Below are 18872 nucleotides of genomic sequence, written 5' to 3'. Positions count from 1 at the left end.
AAGACTTAGCTGTTTCCGAACTCAAGGCTAAGGACTGCGTTTCCAGTATGACAGTGAAATGTAATATTATTATGGAATGAGTATGTGAACACTCAGTACGTTAGAGCTTATGAGCGTGTCTGCTGTGAACTAGGTATTTTCAGGCTGCTAATTACTATGTGAGCTGAATGATGGTGCTCTCTAACATTTAAATCTACTCTGTGAAATAATCCTCTGTAAATCTGCTACAAAGGGTCTGTAAAACATTCCTTTTAAGAGGTTGTGAGGTTTATTTATCATGGAAAGTAGGTATTTAGAGAGAAAGTGCTTGATATTAAATTGCTAAAGCTGAAACATTTGAAGATCTGTTTCACTATCTTAAAGTTTTAACATAAACATGCCAGTTAAATTCCCTGCTATCCTTCCCAAAAATGAAAGACAAACACATTTTTCTGAAAGATCCCTCATAACAGAGGGACTTGCATGCTCAAAAATATTTAATATTTCTTTTGCCATCACAAATCCGGAAACTGTGTTTGTTGCTGTAGAGTTGACCTGAAAATGAGCAGCTGTGAATCCTGTTCTCTTCTTTGCCTGTCTCTGAGGCAGTAAAGTATTTTGGATTAGGTTGATGAGTTCATCTCAATCTTTGTAACTATTATGACCATACTTTTTTAATACTTGCTACTGTTTCACCTCAATGGTGAGATTCAGCAGGTACATTAAGATTCAGCTGCTACATAGAGTTGTACCCTAGTTTTTCCTCTGCCGTTCAGTAGTTGGAACGCTCTGCAGTGTGTCAGAAAAGTGAATGACTGGTGTGATTAAGACACATTTCTCTGTGTACACAGAGAAAAGCATTTCAGTTTGTTTTTGTTTTTTTTTAAGATGTAGGAAATAAAAAGAAAAAAATGAAATCTGTACTGGAGGAATAGAATTTTCTTCATTTAAGTATGAACAGTACTTCAAATGAATGTAAGGAAATCATAAGATACCTGAATTTAAAGGTTCAAATGAACTAGTGGGACTCTAAATGCCGTCTCTCCTTCTGTTAACATATATCATGGAATGTTTAAAAAGTTGGACTTTTTGAATATATACTTTGAATATATACAAATAGCATGGGAAAAAACAGGTATTATAAGAGACCACAGAAGGGAAAATTTTATGGTCCACGACAGAAGGGATATAGTCCACAGTTGATGAAACTTTAATTGAGTTAGTAGACAGAGTCTGTTGCAAAAATATCAAATGACAGAATGATGAAATGTAATTAGTAAGTGTTGGACACTTTTCCCAGAAGCCATATGGGCCTTAATGTGTAAGGTGATACACAGACCTCACATAAGATTTTGTGGGTTTTTTGTTTTTTCCTTAGCAAAGAAAGCATCCACTAGCAGATTGTCATCATGCATCCATTGTGTTCACTTACTCTTTAACCTTCCTTGATGAGTAGAAATGGCTTGCTTTTTAAATACAAGACTTGAAAGAAACTCTGATTGGCTTTTAGGAGCATTCACTAAGCAAATGTCTTGAGGTTCTTTAAATTAATTGATGCCTTTTTCTTGCTGTGCCTCTATTAGAGTTCTGTATGACTAAGGAAAAAGATTTTTTTTCCTGTGAGTGTATGTGTACATTCTAAACTGTTATTGAGACTGACGGACTTGAATTAAAACATACAAGTAATTTGATTAGAGAAATAAATGGCTGTATATTAGGAACCTGCACTGGAAATAAAATATTTGAAATGTGCGCATCTATTCATATGGTAATAACAGGCCCTTTCAGGCACAAGGGCTGAATAGAATGATGCAGCCTTCAACCTTTCGATTGTTGCTATAGCAAGTACATTGCCTGCTAGTAATTAATTTGAACATCCATCAGTTACCTGGCCAGGTAGGCCCTGTAGCACTTCAAAGAAATAGGTTTGTTCAGTTTATCCAACTTGTCCCCAAAGTGGACATGTTCTTCAAATATTCTCACTTGGAGTGATTTAATGAGTTGACTAGTAGCTTGGCAGTGAAATAATCTATTGTGCACTTATTTTAGAAACAACAGAAAAAAGCATGATCCATTTTTTACTGAAATACTTTCTCTCAGAGAGCAGACCAAACTAGGAAGGAATTCTTCTGCCCCCCCCAACCCCCCATAGTGGACAATATTTTTTTAAAAAAAGGGGGGGGTAGGGGGTTAACACTGAACACTTGCACAGTTTTTTCTTTTTATCCAGAGTAAAACTTGCTGATATGAAGTGTTTTAAGTTGCTGTGAAAGTTAGATGGGAGATTGTTGCTAATCAACAATATTTTATTACATAAGGATTTAAACCAGGTCGTATTTATGGTAGGAGTTTGGCCTGCGAAGAGAAACAAATATATACTGCTCAAATTGCATTAGGCTACTTTTTGTTTTAGGAAATAGATAGCTAATTACTGGTGAAATTTAAACAGTACTTCAAAAATACTCTATGGAAATAAGGCAACAAATGTATTTAAAGATGACTGCTAAGGTTATCTATAGAACGGATACTGAGATATCCTCTGGTCATGGTAAGGTCCCTGCTGTGCTGAATACTAAGCATTTATGATGACAATACTCTCCTTTGCTTCAGCAGTGCCGGACCCAGTCTTGAAGATCTAATGTAAGATGGTTGTCTATAAAAGCCTCTTAGCACTTCCCAAAGTAAGGCTATAGAGGCTACAATAGTGAAATGATTGGTAATACAGTAATCTGCTTTACAAAAGCCCTGAGAGAGGGAGAGAGAGAGAGAGAGAGATCTATATATAAGTATATATATATTTAATAATGAGAGAATTTCAAATGGACTAGAACTTGATTTGCTTCTTAGGAACTGGCAGAAGCTGAATCCTAGATGCTGCTCATACTGCTTAAATCCTTGTATATGTAGGTAATGTGAGATCTTTTAATTTGTTCATGATTTTGAGTCTTTTCCAGCTCTGCTGTAAAACAGTTCTTCTAGTAGAAGTGATCTGTCACATACAGAACTGAGGAAGAAAGATACACAAAATAGAGTTTAAATAAGATCGTATCATTAATTTCTTTCTTTTTTTTTTGCCTAATGTTTCAGATTTTTCTTCTTGACTGTCCTCCATGTCGGGTTGCAATGATTCTTTTCAGGTAATGCCCCATCCTTGCTGCATTTCTGTCTACTTGCATGGTGTGCTTAGAAGTTGATTGTGGCTTAAGTCATAAAATAGTAAGATACGCATCCAGCCCTTAGTTAGAAAGACATACTGGCTGGACTGAATGATGAGACCTTGAAAAGGGTCATGGCTTCAGCTGTGGGTGCTGAGTCCACTGACCCTTGTTTCTTTTGTACTGGTGGTGGTTTTGGTCTCACAGGCAACACCTATTCGCGCAGTAGTTGATGAGAGCACAGGTGTCCTTCTACAGAATAACCTATGGGCTTGTTAAATGTATGTCATGTGCCTCGTACTTTCTGATTATCTTCACTAAAAATTAGTAGCTGATCTTCATGGAAGGCCATATGTACAGTATGGGTCTATTTTTTAAAATGTGGAGATAAGTTAAATAGTTAAAGCAGATTCCTACTGATTTGGGTATTTCTCAAATGTGTGCAATCTTTTCTATAATATTGCTTATTGTTACTAACTTTAGGAAGTGGTCTAATGGACTAGTGCAGTAGAGTCCAGTAAACAGCCCATACTTTTTATAGGTTCTTACCTATAGAGTTCTTGCTCTCAAAGGCCCTCTCTCATGTGCGTTGCATGATAGGGGTACAGCTAGTATATTGTGAGGAGGGTCATGGGACTTCCCAGACAGAATGATAATCAGGAATGGCTGTAGTTGCCACCGTGACAGTTCACTCGGCTCTTTCTTCTCTTAGTCTAGGCAGTGACTGGAAAATATGATGCTGGGGGCATGCCTCATGAATTGTTTTGGAGGTGCTACTGTCTCGCTACAACTTTTTCCTGCTGCTCCTTATTTGGGCAGGGAGTAGGCTGAATACAGAGATACAGTACTAGTGCCTCTTCATCTCAGAGAGCGTGCAAAGTAAGTCTGGTGTCTAGGAAATCCTGGATTTACTATGCATTTGCAAAGGACTGGTTGCAGGGCAGAGGCTGCAGTATTTGTTCTTTTTCAGAATGAGCCTTTCTGTTTTCTGACGTCCTGACATATAAATGACATTTGAAGAACTGTTTTGGAATTGTAATACCTTCCTCCCCCGCCCCAAGTTACTTATAAACTTTGTAATTTTTAATAGAGTTTATGACAGGCAGTGGTTGTAGAATGAAATTTATGCTTTACTTTGTCTCTTATATAAAGTAGACTTAAACAGTACTGACCTTACTTCTGTAGGTCCTGATGCAACAGTGGTTCAGGGAGAGATGACTGAAAGCTGTATAAAATAAAATACAGCACTGTAATTTAAATACTACTTTCTTTCCCTGTTCTTTGCTTGGGATTCTCTGTTGCATCTTTACAAATATAATTCTTTTATTTAAGTGACTCAAAAATCAGACTTCTTCCAAATTCCCAAAGCTTTAGTTTGATGTCATGTACATTTATGGAGTTGGATGAAAGTAAAAACTTTCTCAAATGTCTATTTTAAGCTCTGAAAGCAAAATGAACAGCAAAATTTCAACCATTTAGCAGCCTGGACCATGAACAGGATTAATATGAACAGGATTAATATGAACAGGCAGTCAAAACCTTCTAGGAATCCAAAGCTCATTATAGAAAGCAGTCCTACTTCAGGAAATTATTAAAATGTTTATTTAAAGAGAGTTCTTATCCTGGTTATTGCAGTGAACAGTGGCTTTATTCAAATTAAAGCCAGCAGAATTTTCTCAAATTTCCTGCTACCTTTTATGAAAGATACACTACATAAAATACTACATAACTATACATAACATGTACATATAACATACTACATAAAAACTTTGCATTTCATTTCTAATCTGTGAAAATAATATCTCATCTCTCTTCTAAGGTTGCAGATGCATATGTTAAATGGGGCCCTCTTAGCATTGCTGTTTCCTGTCGTTAACACGCGCCTGGTGAGTATACTATACCTTTCCTTCTCCTCGTGTATTTCTTCCTACAATACTTTCTCTAGAAAGGTGCTTGAGCTGTCTTTAGAGGTGGCTAAATTACACAGATTTGGTTTAGGAGCTATACTTCTAAAATACTAAGCAAGTTTTGATGGTTAAAATTTCTTGCTGCGTGTAAATTCACTGCTCATGGAAAACTTCTTTATTCCCATATCTTTGTTTCTGCAGGTATTTCCTCCCTCTCAATTAAATTCAGCAGGCTACATACTATTTGCATAATGAATCGGAGTGATCTATAAATACCTGCTGGATTTGTGTATTGAAGAGATATCTAAGACACTGAGAAAATGATGGGATGAGAGTGTTTCACTCAAAGCAGGTAAGTTAGCTCTTTTGCTAAGATCTTTCTGAAGTACTAGATTATCACTGAGTTGCTTCTTTTACTGTGAAGAACTTGCTGTTTTGAATATGGCAGTCAGATTACTAACACTTGCAAGTAGCCGCCTTTCTTCATCCCAGACCCTTTTGTAAAGCTATCTAAAAGGTGTTTCTTCTACATTGCTGGAGCAAGCAAACTACTTTCTGAAATGCATTTTTTTTTTATTTGTAAGTATTATTTTAATGATGTCTGAGACAACACTATTGAATGCCTGAAACTGAAGAACTAGTTTCTTTTCAAGCAGATGCATATAAAACTATAAATAAAATTTAAGTATAAAAAGTTTAGACTTCAGAATGGCTACGTTGTGAGATGGAGCTGTCAAGTGTGTTTTCTTTTGGACGTCAGTTGCTACGCTGCCGTACCTTTTGTCCTTGTGTTTTACAGGGTAAATTGATTGTGGGGAAAAAAGTTAATGCAAAAAAATAGTTTATATCTTTCACATGATTAGGTTAATTCTAAAGTCTAAACCCTTTTGTAGGGTGGCAGCAAGTGCATTCAGGAATGTAGTTGTAGCATCATATCGTAGCTGGGGTGGGCTTAATCTAGGAAACTTTGGCAAACAAGACCAGTGAAGTTGCAGCAATGCAATTTGTGTAGGCTGCTAATACAAGGACATATTCAGGGTTCAAGTTGTATAGTTGGTGCTGAAATCTCTGCTGCCAGTTTCAATGTTATCGGTACTGAAGCAAGCTAGATTGTTGGTAGATGTATGCCGGTCAGCATCATTTAAGCCTTTGAATATGCTATAGATACAGTCTTTATTTCAGCCTGGTGGCAGCTATTAGTCCTACAAATTATAGTTTGAGTTAGATTTTTGCTTCAAGTTATTTACCTCCAACAACAAGCTTTTTTCCTGAGTGAAGTCACATAAGAGCCCTCCTATGATCCAAGTGAATGCTGAGTAAATATATTTGGCTTTAGGAAAATTCAGTCTGTTTTACCAGGCTGTAAATTCCTGGTACAGGTCACTAGAATGGATCCAAAATACTAGTCTTTGATTTACAAGCACAATCACAAAAACTTCCATGTGGAGAGTTAATAATGTGGAGAGTGGAAGCGTAGAACAAAGTTCATTGTCCATTCCACCCTGATCTTTAAACTGACAGTGAACGTGATAGCTTTGAAAGCGGCTTCACAGGATAGCATGTGGCCCATGGTTAAAATGACGTAGTGGGAGACTAAAAAACTAGAAGTGGGTACACATGAATATGGGAGATTCCTCAGGCCTGGAATTTGCCCAGTGTTGTTGGCGTCTGTCACCTGCTCTCCCCCCCAAATTAGGCACAGCAGGGTTTCTTCATCCAGGTTTTCAAAACTGCTACAAATTTCCTGTCTTCTGGAAGAAAAATTAGCCTGTTGGTGTCCCTAGTAATACTCAAACCTGTTGAGAATTAATGCTAAGAAAAGTTGTCCTGAATCTGAGCTGGATAAAATATTTCTAAGAATTATTTTTAAGAGTTGTTATGCATGCACATATGGGGTGTGTGTGTGTGTGTGTGTGTGTGTGTGTGTGTGTACGTATATATACATATAAGCGCACATGCTTGCTCATTTTCTCAGATTTCAGTGGTTTCAGTAGTATAAGCCTAGAGTTCCTTCAAGATTTAGTCTTTTTGTCCTTCCTAATCTGGTAACTACACATATTCTTTTTCATACTAGAAATGTTTATTTGCAGTTTGCAGTTGTTTTTATTAAAACTAGTTATTGCTGAATAGAAATGGCATTAAATCAAAAATGCAAATAGAATTTCTTGATAATAGAATACTTTTCCTGTTTCAAATTAGGTAGCTTTCTGATTTCTATTGGATTTTTAGGAGTAACCTGTTAAGGTTAAAATAATACATGTTGAAATATTTTAATAAATCATTAACTTGTATTTTCTCTAATATTATTATAGATCTCACTTATATTTGGGCAGTGGTGATTAAACAGGAAAAATACAGACTACTCGTATAAAATTCTGCCCTTCTCTAGAGATAGAGGAGCCCAAGGACTACGTCCAAGAGCAAATATTTTTGGAATAAATACAGCTCTAGGATATTTTTGGCTTAACAGCTGCTTGCTAGGCTAGTCTCTTTTCTGTGTGTCTTCTGGCACAAGATAATATGGGTGATGTTTTATAGCACTGCAGCTTTGGCCCAAATTATTTCTTGGTAGACGTGCATTCTGCTCTATAACTGTCGTTGTAAATATCCACAATGACATTTTCCTGAAAGCACTGAATAACTCTTAACACTTAGTAGGAAGTTCCAAAAAAAAGTGCAATAAATTTGTCTGTGCTCTCTGTTCCTCTGCTCTGATTTGTAATACCTTCCTGAAAAGCTTTTGACTCAGTCAGGAATGGTCATCATTTTATGCCTCAACTTTTTATTTCAGTTTTGTGATATTTTAAGACATATATTTTACTGTATACATGGTTCATACAAAAATTTGTATACCTAGTTACATCTGTAAAGGGTTGTAATATATAGTGCCTGGCAGAAAGTAAGAGCATGAGAAGTTGGACACCTGACCCAGCTACTCATTTAGAAGTGGGGGAGGGAGATCATGCTTTTGGGCAGGTAGGTGGGAGAGAGTTCTCTCATTCTCAAGAGACAAAACATTCTTGATTAGCATTAACAATCACATGGAAAATAGGGTAATCTTTGAAGACTTCCAGGTAAATAGAGAAGAAAATGTTAAGGGAATCAGATTGTTAGGTTCCCGGGTAGGAGCCTAGAAAGGTGTAAGAAGAAATACACAAGTGCAAGATCTCTTTTAACTCCGTATCTATATTACATGGAATACAGTGTAGGTCCTGATAGCCTAAGCCTCACAAAGGTTGGAAAGGAAGCCTGTTAAAAGTTTCTCAAATAAGTCGCAAAACAATGTGTGGCACCAGGTCTGTGCAAGTAAATTAATTTAGCTGCCAGTGAAGTGTTTGGAGAGTAATCGTTTTTGTATGAGCATGTGTGCGAACATATTGCATTAATCAAATTTTAAAGGAAAATATTTCTACTGGTTTTAAAGCTTTGTTTGCAAGCTGATGTCCTGAATATGTTGATATAGATAAAGTAAAAAATAAGACATGTCCTAGAGGCGTTGGGCTTACTGTCTCGGCTAACACAGAGATGGTGCAGTTTTAATGTTTCCAGAAGTTGCTAGACAGTATTATTAGAACTATTTGCCTTGAGAGGTACACAGCCTAAATCTGTTTTAGGAATAGAATCATACTTTGAGCAATACTTGCAGTGCACTCTGTCTTTAGGGACTATGATAATGTCCTACTGCATCTCTGTTGACTGTTAAGGTAACGATGCACTGTAGTAAAAAGTTTGCCCCAAATGCCTGTTAGCAACACAGCAAAATGGAATAAGTAATGGTAGCCCATGATGTCATTTCTAAATTGTCTAAGTCTAACTGGCATAAGTGAAAATAACAGTATGGTTAGACATCCAGGGCTCTGGAAAGGTGGTGCTTTGGCTGCTATTCGTACTAAAGCCACTGATTCTGCATCTTTCACACGTATCGAGGCTACGTACGTTAAAATGGTATGGGTGCGTAAGTGCAATTTACAATCACACTTTTATTTGGGAATGCAAATTTACCTTATACTGGTGGTAAGTAGTGCCAGTATTATCTGTAGAGGAAGTAAAAAATACTCTTTCTGAAATTAGTATTTTGTGCACATATAACTCTTCTATCTTGGACTCAATTCTACAGATGCCTGACTGTGTCCCTAGAGTCATTACATGTGTGCTGGTTTGCATAATCAAATTGAGTGACCAGGAGACTGTAATGCCTTTTTATGAGATACAATAAACATCAAATCTAGCACTGATCAAATAAGGAAAACAGTAATAAAAGTTAAAATAAATGCCTACAGTTTAGCTCAGCAGTGCATTGAACAACTGCATTGTCCTAACTTTCTTGGTCAGCTTCATCTCTGTAGTGACAGGCCAAGAAAAAAATTCCCTCTCAAATTAGCAGAATTTGGGTATGTCATGAGTTGGAATCCTGGGGGTTTGCTCTAGCTAGATCTTCTGGCATTTGTATACTAGTAAAAATATAGTTGTTGTTCTTGTTTCATTATGTTTCTGATCCCCTCCATCCCTGTAGCAAGGTATTATTCCTAGTCCTGTGTTCCACCATGTCTCGACTCTACTAATCTTCAGCACAGACGGACTCTCTTTATAAATCTCATGACTGTGCTTGTGCATGCTAACGCTTCCCTCTGGCAGCAGATGCAGATTCTGATTCTCTCCCTCTGTATATATGCCCACCCTAACAGGATTAATTGAAAATGAGAACTAGATAATATTGGATAAAACTAATCAATGCTACCTTAAGGGGTTATATTATAATTCTCTCTACTGACTGGATTGTGTAGAAGATGGCAGATGCCTACTTGAAGTTGAGATTAGGTTTTTTTGCCTATATCAGAATATCAGAAAATATCAGAAAAGGAACTGTTGCAAATAAAATCTGGGGAAACTGGTTTAGACCTTAGCACAGACACCACACAGATGGGTGCCTGATACTTAGCTACAGCCCTGGTACTCATTTATTTTAAGTGGCTTTGCTGTTGGCATCAATGCCAACATTAACATATCTTTATTTTCGCCCCATTCAGGTATGTGGGAATCCCTTATCTGATCTCTGCCAGGTGGACAAACTGGTGCCTGAGCTGTAGAATTGGCTGAATAATACGGTACTGAACAGTACAATAGTGTAACGTGGGTCAGCTTCTTGGCTACTTGCCGTTTGGACGTCTGCTGGAGAAATGAGTCTTAGCAGGACTGGAAATAATCTGTTTTCCAAAGGCCACTTGTGTTTTTGTTTTGGATTTTTTTTTTTCTTTTTAAATACTTCATGTCTGTCCTGAGATGATTCTCTTAAACTCCTCCAGCAACTGTCTCTCCTCTGCCAAATAAGTCACTTGCTATCCTGAATATGTTGAGAAGTAACCAACATCTGTTACATGGGCCTAGTAGCTGTTTGCCCCATGATTTCTGCATTGTACAGCTTTATATAGATTCCCCCTCTCCCATTTCATATATACTGTGGTTTGCTTTACAGGTTAAATTAAAAAAATCTGCTTGCGGCTTATTTGTGGATTACTGACCCTGTCTAGGATACTAGTCATTAATTTTAAGTTATGAATCTGGGTTTACTGACTATGTCTAGGAAAGCTACTGGTACAGAATGCCATTCCATGTTTACTGCAGACACCTAGCCTGCCTGCTGGGTGTGCTATAGAAAAGGGCAGAGCTGAATTACTTTTGTTCCTTTTTCTGTCATACCCTGCAGTCTTTGTAGAGGATGGTGGAGGGAGAGTTCTTGCCCAACACAGTGCTTGAGCTATTGTTGCAAATATAAAACCAAGGCATAAATAATTAGCAGAGGGAGGAATACTACTTTCAGAAAACAGAGCAAAGTAGCAACCTCCCTTCCCACTGAAACCAGCTGAGCTGAAGCGAGTTTAGACTAGTGTTTTGCCATGCTTTGCGGGGCAGGGAGGAACTCGCATCTAAATATTAGACTTCTGGGCTCAACTCTATTCGAAGCTCTATGGTTTTGAAGAGCTTTTTCTAAATCTTAGTGCAGTCAATGGAAAGACCTAATTGTTTCCTCAGGGCAATAGCTGGTTTAAGTTGAGGCATCCATCACGTGCTCAGAGGACTGCCGTTGATGGCCGTGACTTTTCTTGCTCAGAGATAAAAGAAAGAGGTGAGCTCTAATCCTTCATCACATAGTTTCTCTTTTCTGCAGTCTCACAAGCAATAAAAGTGGCTGCTAAGGGTTTAGTTAGGCCGTTATACATAACTTACCTGTTCCTGGGATGAGAGCTTACTGTCTGCTCGCTATTTATTCTTGGTACGTCTCCAGCGAGCCCTTAGCAAGTGTCCCGGGAATTGTGGCCCTTTTGAATCTGCACCATACTGGGCTGATGCGGGGGCAAGCAGCAGATGTGGCTACCTTGAGCTGAACTCTTCCTGGAAAAAACAAAACATCGTACATCTTCTAGCAGAAGTTTCATCAGAAAATGTAAAAACTGAATAGTCTGAATGTTTATTGCAAAATATGCTAACATAGTACTCTGGATTTTGTGTGCGTGTTTGAGGAATAGTGTATGTCAGTATTAGGCTGTGTTTTGAAACACAGCATGATTTTATACCAATGTTAAAACCAGTGAATGGACAATGAACAGATTTTTCTTCAAGTAGCAACCTTTAAAGGAAAAGAACCTATTATCTTGAGTAGCAGGGTAGCCTGTACTCTGTATTCATTTAGACTGTTAAGAGAGCCTAGAATATGAGTTAGTAGAAGAAATGGATAATTTGTCATTTTGTCTTGTACCTTTACTTGTTTTAATGCCCTGAGAAGGGAAACAAGGTGAAATGCAGGAAGAGTGATGCTAGCAGCCTGCAAGGGAGAGAGGAGTTTAGGGCAAACAGCCAGCAAACCGATTGGAAATTAATATACAGAGTTCAGAGTAGTCCATCTTGATAACGAACGTTCAATGTTCCCGAATCTGGGGACAGGTGTGGATAAAGAAATATGTCATCAATACATTGGTCTGTTACTAGGGAAATACTTGTTGCTCTTGAGAGTGGCTGCTGCGTTCCACCAAAGGCATCTGATGGGAGAAGACACGTCTGTTGAGGCCTGTGGCGAGGGTCTACTTTAGGGTTTGTTGCAGTCTGGATTTAGATACTCATGGCCTTTGCAACTGCATACCATCAAATATTATGAGATGAATCAACTCAGGAGGCAGTATTCTGACCTCCTTTATGTTCTGTGAATAAGTGTTGCTTTGATTTTTGGATATCTCAAACGTGATCACATTCTAAACTGCTAATTTGTTTTCGTGAAGAGGTTTTTAAAATCCTGGATTGATGGGTGATCCTTTCTATGTTGTCTCCACTATCTGCACCTATCTGCTATCTGTGAATGAGTGTTTATTGATAAAACAACTTACAGACCAGACCTTTAGAGCTGGGTGAGTCAGTCGTTCTGTACAACTTTATAGTTAATCTGTTGTGTTTGTTTTTTTCTCTTTATTGTGGCCTGGCTGTACAGCTTGAGTGCCTGGCTGTACAGAGAAGTCTGCGTTGTCAGTTCCATACCAGGAAATGCATTTGCATAATTAGCTGGGCTTCAGAACAATCAATCTTTCACAGCAAAAAAAATGTTTTGTTTTACACACACACACAAAAAAAAAAACATTGTCAACACTACTGCAGCAAAACAACTGTTACTCTGTTCTCAGAAGTGTCCTGAGTGTAACGTTTGTGTAACTGACCCTCACAACTCGGCGAGTGCAGAAGCCCACATGAAACCACAGGATATTAGAGCATGCTCCTTGGCAGGGATTGAGTGCCTCATGTTGTATTGTTTATATTAGGAGCTATTGTTTCTGAAGTGTGCGTATTCCAGTTGGGAGAGGTACAGGTTTTCCTTTCTCGCTACTAAAGCTGCGTTAGCCTCTCTTCAGATATTCTTGTTTGATTCCCTTATTTTGCCCTAGGTATCTTTCAACAGGTAATACAGGAGACAAAAGAAAAGATTAATAGTCAGGAAACTTCAGAATTTCTGTGAAGTTCTTGCTTCTGCATACTGTTATCTTGGTTGGTTTTATGTTTTGATACAGAATACTTAGAGTAAATTAACCCAACAGCTTGTATGGAAGATTCTTTAGCCTACTGTCTCCCAAGAGTTGGCTGCACATGTTGGAGTTTGCAGTCAGGACACTGATAGTGTTTAAAGTATTCAGCTGGAGGATGCCAGGACTAATAGAATCCAGCTGTTGGGTTTAATGGCTTTTAAATTCAAAATTGGATTAAAAAAATTGTAGAATTTATCTGCTGTTTATTGACTGTTATTTAGGAAGAAAGCTGAACTGTTTCAATCTCTGACTTCTGCTGATGCAGAATTTTTTGTGATGTTTCTGTTTCAACATTATGACTTTAATATCTTTGGACAATAACAGAAAAGGAAGGTTTTTTGAACAGACAGGCCATGATAGTAAGACTTGCATCCAGAGTCACTTTAGGCTTTAAAATGAGTCTGCATTTGAACCAAGGCTAATGATTTGGCTTTGCATTACTCCTGTGAGATTTCAGACTCAAGTAAGGGTATTGTCCAATTTTCACATCTGAAATATATCAGAAAAGTATGTCTCTTCAGCCTTTTAAGTGAACTGCAACAATAACTTGGATTATGAATTTTGGATTTTAATTTTTCCTGCCATTGTTCAATTTTAAAAGTGTTATGGTCTAGTTTGAGACTTTTTTTCTGAACAAATGGGTATAGACAAAGACACTTTGATTACTTTGCTTTTTTGCATCGTTGTTGGTAATTTATACTAACAAGGAAAAGGAAGAGAGCGAGCTTATGTTATCTTATGTTATTCCTCCTTTATTGTGCTTCTGGCTAATTTCCTAAATTCTCTGCTCGAAGCACTGTATCGTGTTTGCGGCAAGGAGGATGGGATGGGTACAGATAGCTGCATTTTCAAAGCACTGACCATTAATGTCTCTCATCCCTTTGTTAATACACGCAGGTGACAAAAGAACTTAAATGAAGGGATTCTTGCGGGGCATAAGGAGAAGTTTTCCTTCTTAAAAATGGTTCCTTGTGACTCAGTTGTTAATAATGAATTTTCCTTATTCCTCAGCTTCCATTTGAAATGGAAATCTATTACATCCAGCGTGTGATGCTCTACGTTGTGCCCATCTGTCTGCTGCGGAAAGGAGGTAGGTTGGCACTTTGCCCTTTGTATATTGAATTGGTCCCTTCCAGTGGAACAAGATGTGCCTAACGGTTACCACAGATTTTTGCTCTTTTTCTTAGAATATGTATTACTCTTACTTGTTGTTACCTAACAGTTCCTGGTGGTATGTTGGAGTTCCATCCTGGGTAACAGTGTCAGGCACTGAATTAGGGGCATGAAAAGATGGTCTTTCGCCCAAAGGGTTATGTTGTTTTCAAGACTTTTGCCTGCTTGGATGTTTCTCGGGAAGTACTGCACCTTAAACTGAGCTGAAAAGATCTCTTTTTATCATTAGATCCCAGGTAAATATTAATCAGTTAGTTAGATAATTTCTTGGAATTCTGAAGCTGTAATGAATTGTAGTGGCACTCATTAGTAAAACAGGCTAGCTTGCTTGCTACCTTCTCAAACAGTATTACTATCTTGCATCCATTTTACTGTAATATTGCAGTAAGTCTGGGAATCCTAAATCATTGCACTGACTGGGGTTTTTCTAATCGTCACCCCTTAGAAGGTAGTGTAGTATGTATTCATCTGGTGTGATGCTCTGTCCCCCTCTAGCGTCGATGTGCCCTCAGCCGCATTATCTAGCAGAGCTGCATTGTTTCATGTAGGAAATAGAAGCTCGTAATATATAGTCCAGATGTTCAGAAGCTTCAACTGACAACCTAGGGGTGTGATGCCAAGCAGTGGGATGTAATTTAGCAAACGCTCAGAACAAACTTAGCCTGTTTCATTCTCGTGAATCTCTTGTATTTTACAGCAGCAGCCACTTACAATCCTTTGCGCTTACTACGCTATGTTTGTAACCCTCTTTTTGTTCTTGACTATTGAGTGAAGCTAAGTGTAAATGAGCCAAAGAAAAAGTGAAGTACAGTAATTCAGAGATCGTTCTGTTTGTCTCTTATTAGTGAAATATGCCAGCCACATTTCATTTTGATGCAACTTTGATAGCACCGCTTGCCAGAATTTAAAAGATATAGTAAAACAGAAGTTGTATAAACTCCTAATCATTACAGAAGGCAGAGAGGAAACAATAGTGTTTACAGCCATGCAGTGCATTGTAGGCAATGACAAATCAAACTCTTGTAATATTACCATATCACTTCTTTTGATGTCCTTGAAGTTCCCAAATAATGTATCCTTTTGAGATATATATTTGCTTTGCTTTTACATTCGTCATTGGATGTTACCTGTGATCTTCCTTTGAATTTCAAAGTAAATGCTCTCCTGTTTTTTCTGTGCCTTTTATCTGGAGCTGATGGGACTGTATCTGTAGTTTGAAGGGCTTTGTGTTGTGCATTGTCTCCATCCTTTGCAGCCTAATGTGGTGGTCTAAATTTTTGCCCTTTATTAATTCCCAGGTATTTGCTGCCACCTAATGTTGACATGATAGTACTGAAATTTCAGACCCAAACTTTATTGGCTAAATGTATCAATTGGGATTGCCCTAGGCTATGTAACTAACTTTTCAATTTCTTACGCAGTTGGCTCCTAGTCACCTGACTGACTGTAATACCTCATTAGCAAAACACACGTGAACTCTTGCAGTAAGTTATGGCTGATGCCACAGGTGACTAGATCTATGATTGCTGATGGAAAAACTACTCAGCTTAAAAATATTTGTTAATATTTTGTCATTTCAATAGCACCTCTGTTTAAAAGCACTTTGAGTAGATGATACCCTTTATCATATCTTGTGCAGCCTGCTCTATGGACATTGATCAGCTCTATATTTATTGATAGCAGCTCTATTCCTATATTTATGATAGAAAGTTCCATCAGTGAATCTAGAGATAATAATCTGGAGAAGTTACTGAAGTGTAGTAAAAATGGAAAAATGAAAAGGAATGGATAGGATGTGAAGAAGTATGCTACTTCAGTTTTACTGGAAGCCTATCGATATTACTGATTCCCTTAATAGGATCTCTATCACAATATTAATATTTCTCTCAAGTGAGTTGAGCAAAACACCTGAAGCAGAGATGGCTTGAGGCTTACTCTAGATAGAACTGCATGACTGAGTTTGTTGACATGCTAATCAAGTATCATCCTAATCATGCACACAGACTCAATTATGTGTTGAAGTGTTTCCTTTTGGACAGGAAACTGGGTGACAGTGAGGACGATAAATCCTTTTTTTCTCTTTCTTTTTGAATTCCCCATTATTCATTATAGTGGTGAAGACAGGACATGTTGCACTGGCAGAATCACCTTTGGTGTTCCCTCTCATCAGTTTGGGGGTTCCACCATGCTTAGGATCAAACTGCTGTACTAGAGACATGATCAGTGCTCAGGCTTCAGTGTTGCACAGTAAACTGACTGAGAGCTCAGTGCTCAAGGATATATTCCCCCATGGGAATAAAGATTTCTTCCCCTCTTCCTCTGTCTCCCTCCCCTTTGTACTGGCCGAATACAAATTTCCTTTCTTCCCCTTCTAACATGTTTCCTTTCCAAACGTGCATATGCATGTATGCATGCACATACCACTGAGACAAAACAAATGCACATGTACTGTGGTTCAGATCTTTCTCAACTGCACTACAAGGCTCTCAGGTGAAATAGATGGCGTGCAGATGTAACAGGTCAGCACAGAAGATTTTAACTCAATGCAGTTCCTACGTGAAGTAGGCCTGTAGTTGGCTGCTTTCCTGTTGGATGAATCTCACCTTGTATCACCTGTGAAGCTTGTCAAAAATTATACTCTAGAGCTGAGCAGGAAGCAGCATTCCTGAAAAAGCTCTAATCAGACTGCCCAGCTATAGGATAGATATAGAATTTTGGATATGGTCACTGTGTTTTGTTTTTTTTAATCCCCCTCAGGGAATGAGACCCTCTCTTCCCTTTCAAAAAAGTATGGATGCTTTTGTAGCTCCTGGACTGTATTACTGTGTGATCAGATGAGCGCTAGGATTGGCAAAAGGGAGGCACAATGAGTGAATTGCCAGGGTGGGGAGAAAAAGACAGGAGCCAGTGCAGCACTGATTTAGACCATGGAACCACCCCTTCACTGAAAACTCCTCAAACCACTTTCATCTGCAGTCACAACTAAGTTGGTCTTACGAAGCATACAAGTATGCTCAGATAAGTACACTGTATTTTGCTACTGGGATAGAGATTGCTGGAAGAAGGCTTAGGCAGCTGGGGAATTGTAATGTCTCAAACTGCCACCACTGTTTCAGGAGTGCGTTAACCTGGCCTCCAGAGATCAAGGTACTAGAGACCTCCAGTGGTGTTCAGGAAAACTTTATTTTGCCTGCCATACACTTTCAACATAATGGAAAAAAAAATCTGGCTTACATTGCATCAACCTCAGAGGTCTAACCAGTTCTTGACTGTCTTGGTCCTTAAGCTAGTAAATCTATCAGTGGTCAGATTTTTGGATGGATTTGACAAGATCACATGTGCACTTGATTTCACAGCTTCAAATTATATTGAAATTTAATCAAAATGGCATTGTTATTTCCTAAGTGCTGTGAGCAAATGGTATCACTCCACAGGGGTATGGCCTAAGAGTTAATATGTGGCTACTCCTCAGCGGTAGAGTTCAGGTGATAATCTTTCTTACGGTTTGAGATCTCCAGCATAATTTAATGGAACAGAAAAGCATACTGGTGTTGGTTTTGGGTTTTTTTTTCCCCCTTTTTTCCCCCTTTTTTGGGGGGGGCACTTTAAGGAGCAATCTGATGTATGAACAGATGTACCTGAAGGTCCAGGAATATCCTTTATGCTTAATCAGAGGCCTTTGTATCAGTGTCACTGCAGTGTCACACAGTGTCGTCGTATGGTTCAGACATCTTAGACTGCAGGGGGAGCTAGGTCTCCAGCATCTTCTTTGTTAAAATGATGCTGATGCCAATTGATGCTGAACAAAGGATTGCCAGCTAAACACTTTTGATTACTATGGTAATTTGAAAATTACCATTTTAGGTCTCTGAAGCATTGCAACCCAAAATATTACTAATTTATAAATTTGTTGTCCCTTTCCTAGGTCACAGAAGTGAATCTGAACAACATGTTGTGCCCAGCCATTGCAGAGAAGAGAAGCCCTGGTATCGAATCTGGGCATCTGGACATCAGACTGTCATGACTATGACTCATGGGAAACTTGTAATCCTACTGTTCTACAGTGCTGTCCCCATCTTCAAATGTAGCATGGACTTGTTTGGATTCCCCACTAAGAAAACAGACTGAAATTTCTCCTCGGGGAATAGTACATACAGGAAGCAGAGACACCTAAACTCATACTGGAAAAGAAAGAGGAGGGATGAGAGGACTGTGTGTTTATACTTCTTCCCACAGTTTATTGCCTCAAAAACACCTCTGTAATCAAGTGAGTGTTTTTGCTTTTAACTGCTGTTTCTCACTGTTAATTGCCAATGGCAAAATTAGTGGCCTTATTCTGGAAATGGTTCGTGTTTTATACATTTTGTGTAGATTACAGTAGAATCTTGCTAAGCCACCCTTTAAAATTAAGCCCAGGATCTGTCCACATTCCAGCAAAGAGAGTGTCAGTGCTACCTCATTTTATGACTTTTTTTTTTTTCCTACTAAATATCAGTACACTTACATCCCAGGATAGGAAATAAAGCTGAATTATAACTCACCACTGGTAAGAACAGAGCGTATCTTGAAGTGCATCATCCTGGCTAACTCTCAGT

This window comes from Dromaius novaehollandiae, unplaced genomic scaffold, assembly GCF_036370855.1.
Source record: "Dromaius novaehollandiae isolate bDroNov1 unplaced genomic scaffold, bDroNov1.hap1 HAP1_SCAFFOLD_88, whole genome shotgun sequence".
In the NCBI taxonomy this organism is placed as follows: Eukaryota; Metazoa; Chordata; class Aves; order Casuariiformes; family Dromaiidae; genus Dromaius; species Dromaius novaehollandiae.
The sequence above is the reverse complement of the archived record's forward strand: the minus strand, read 5'-3'. Positions refer to the sequence as shown.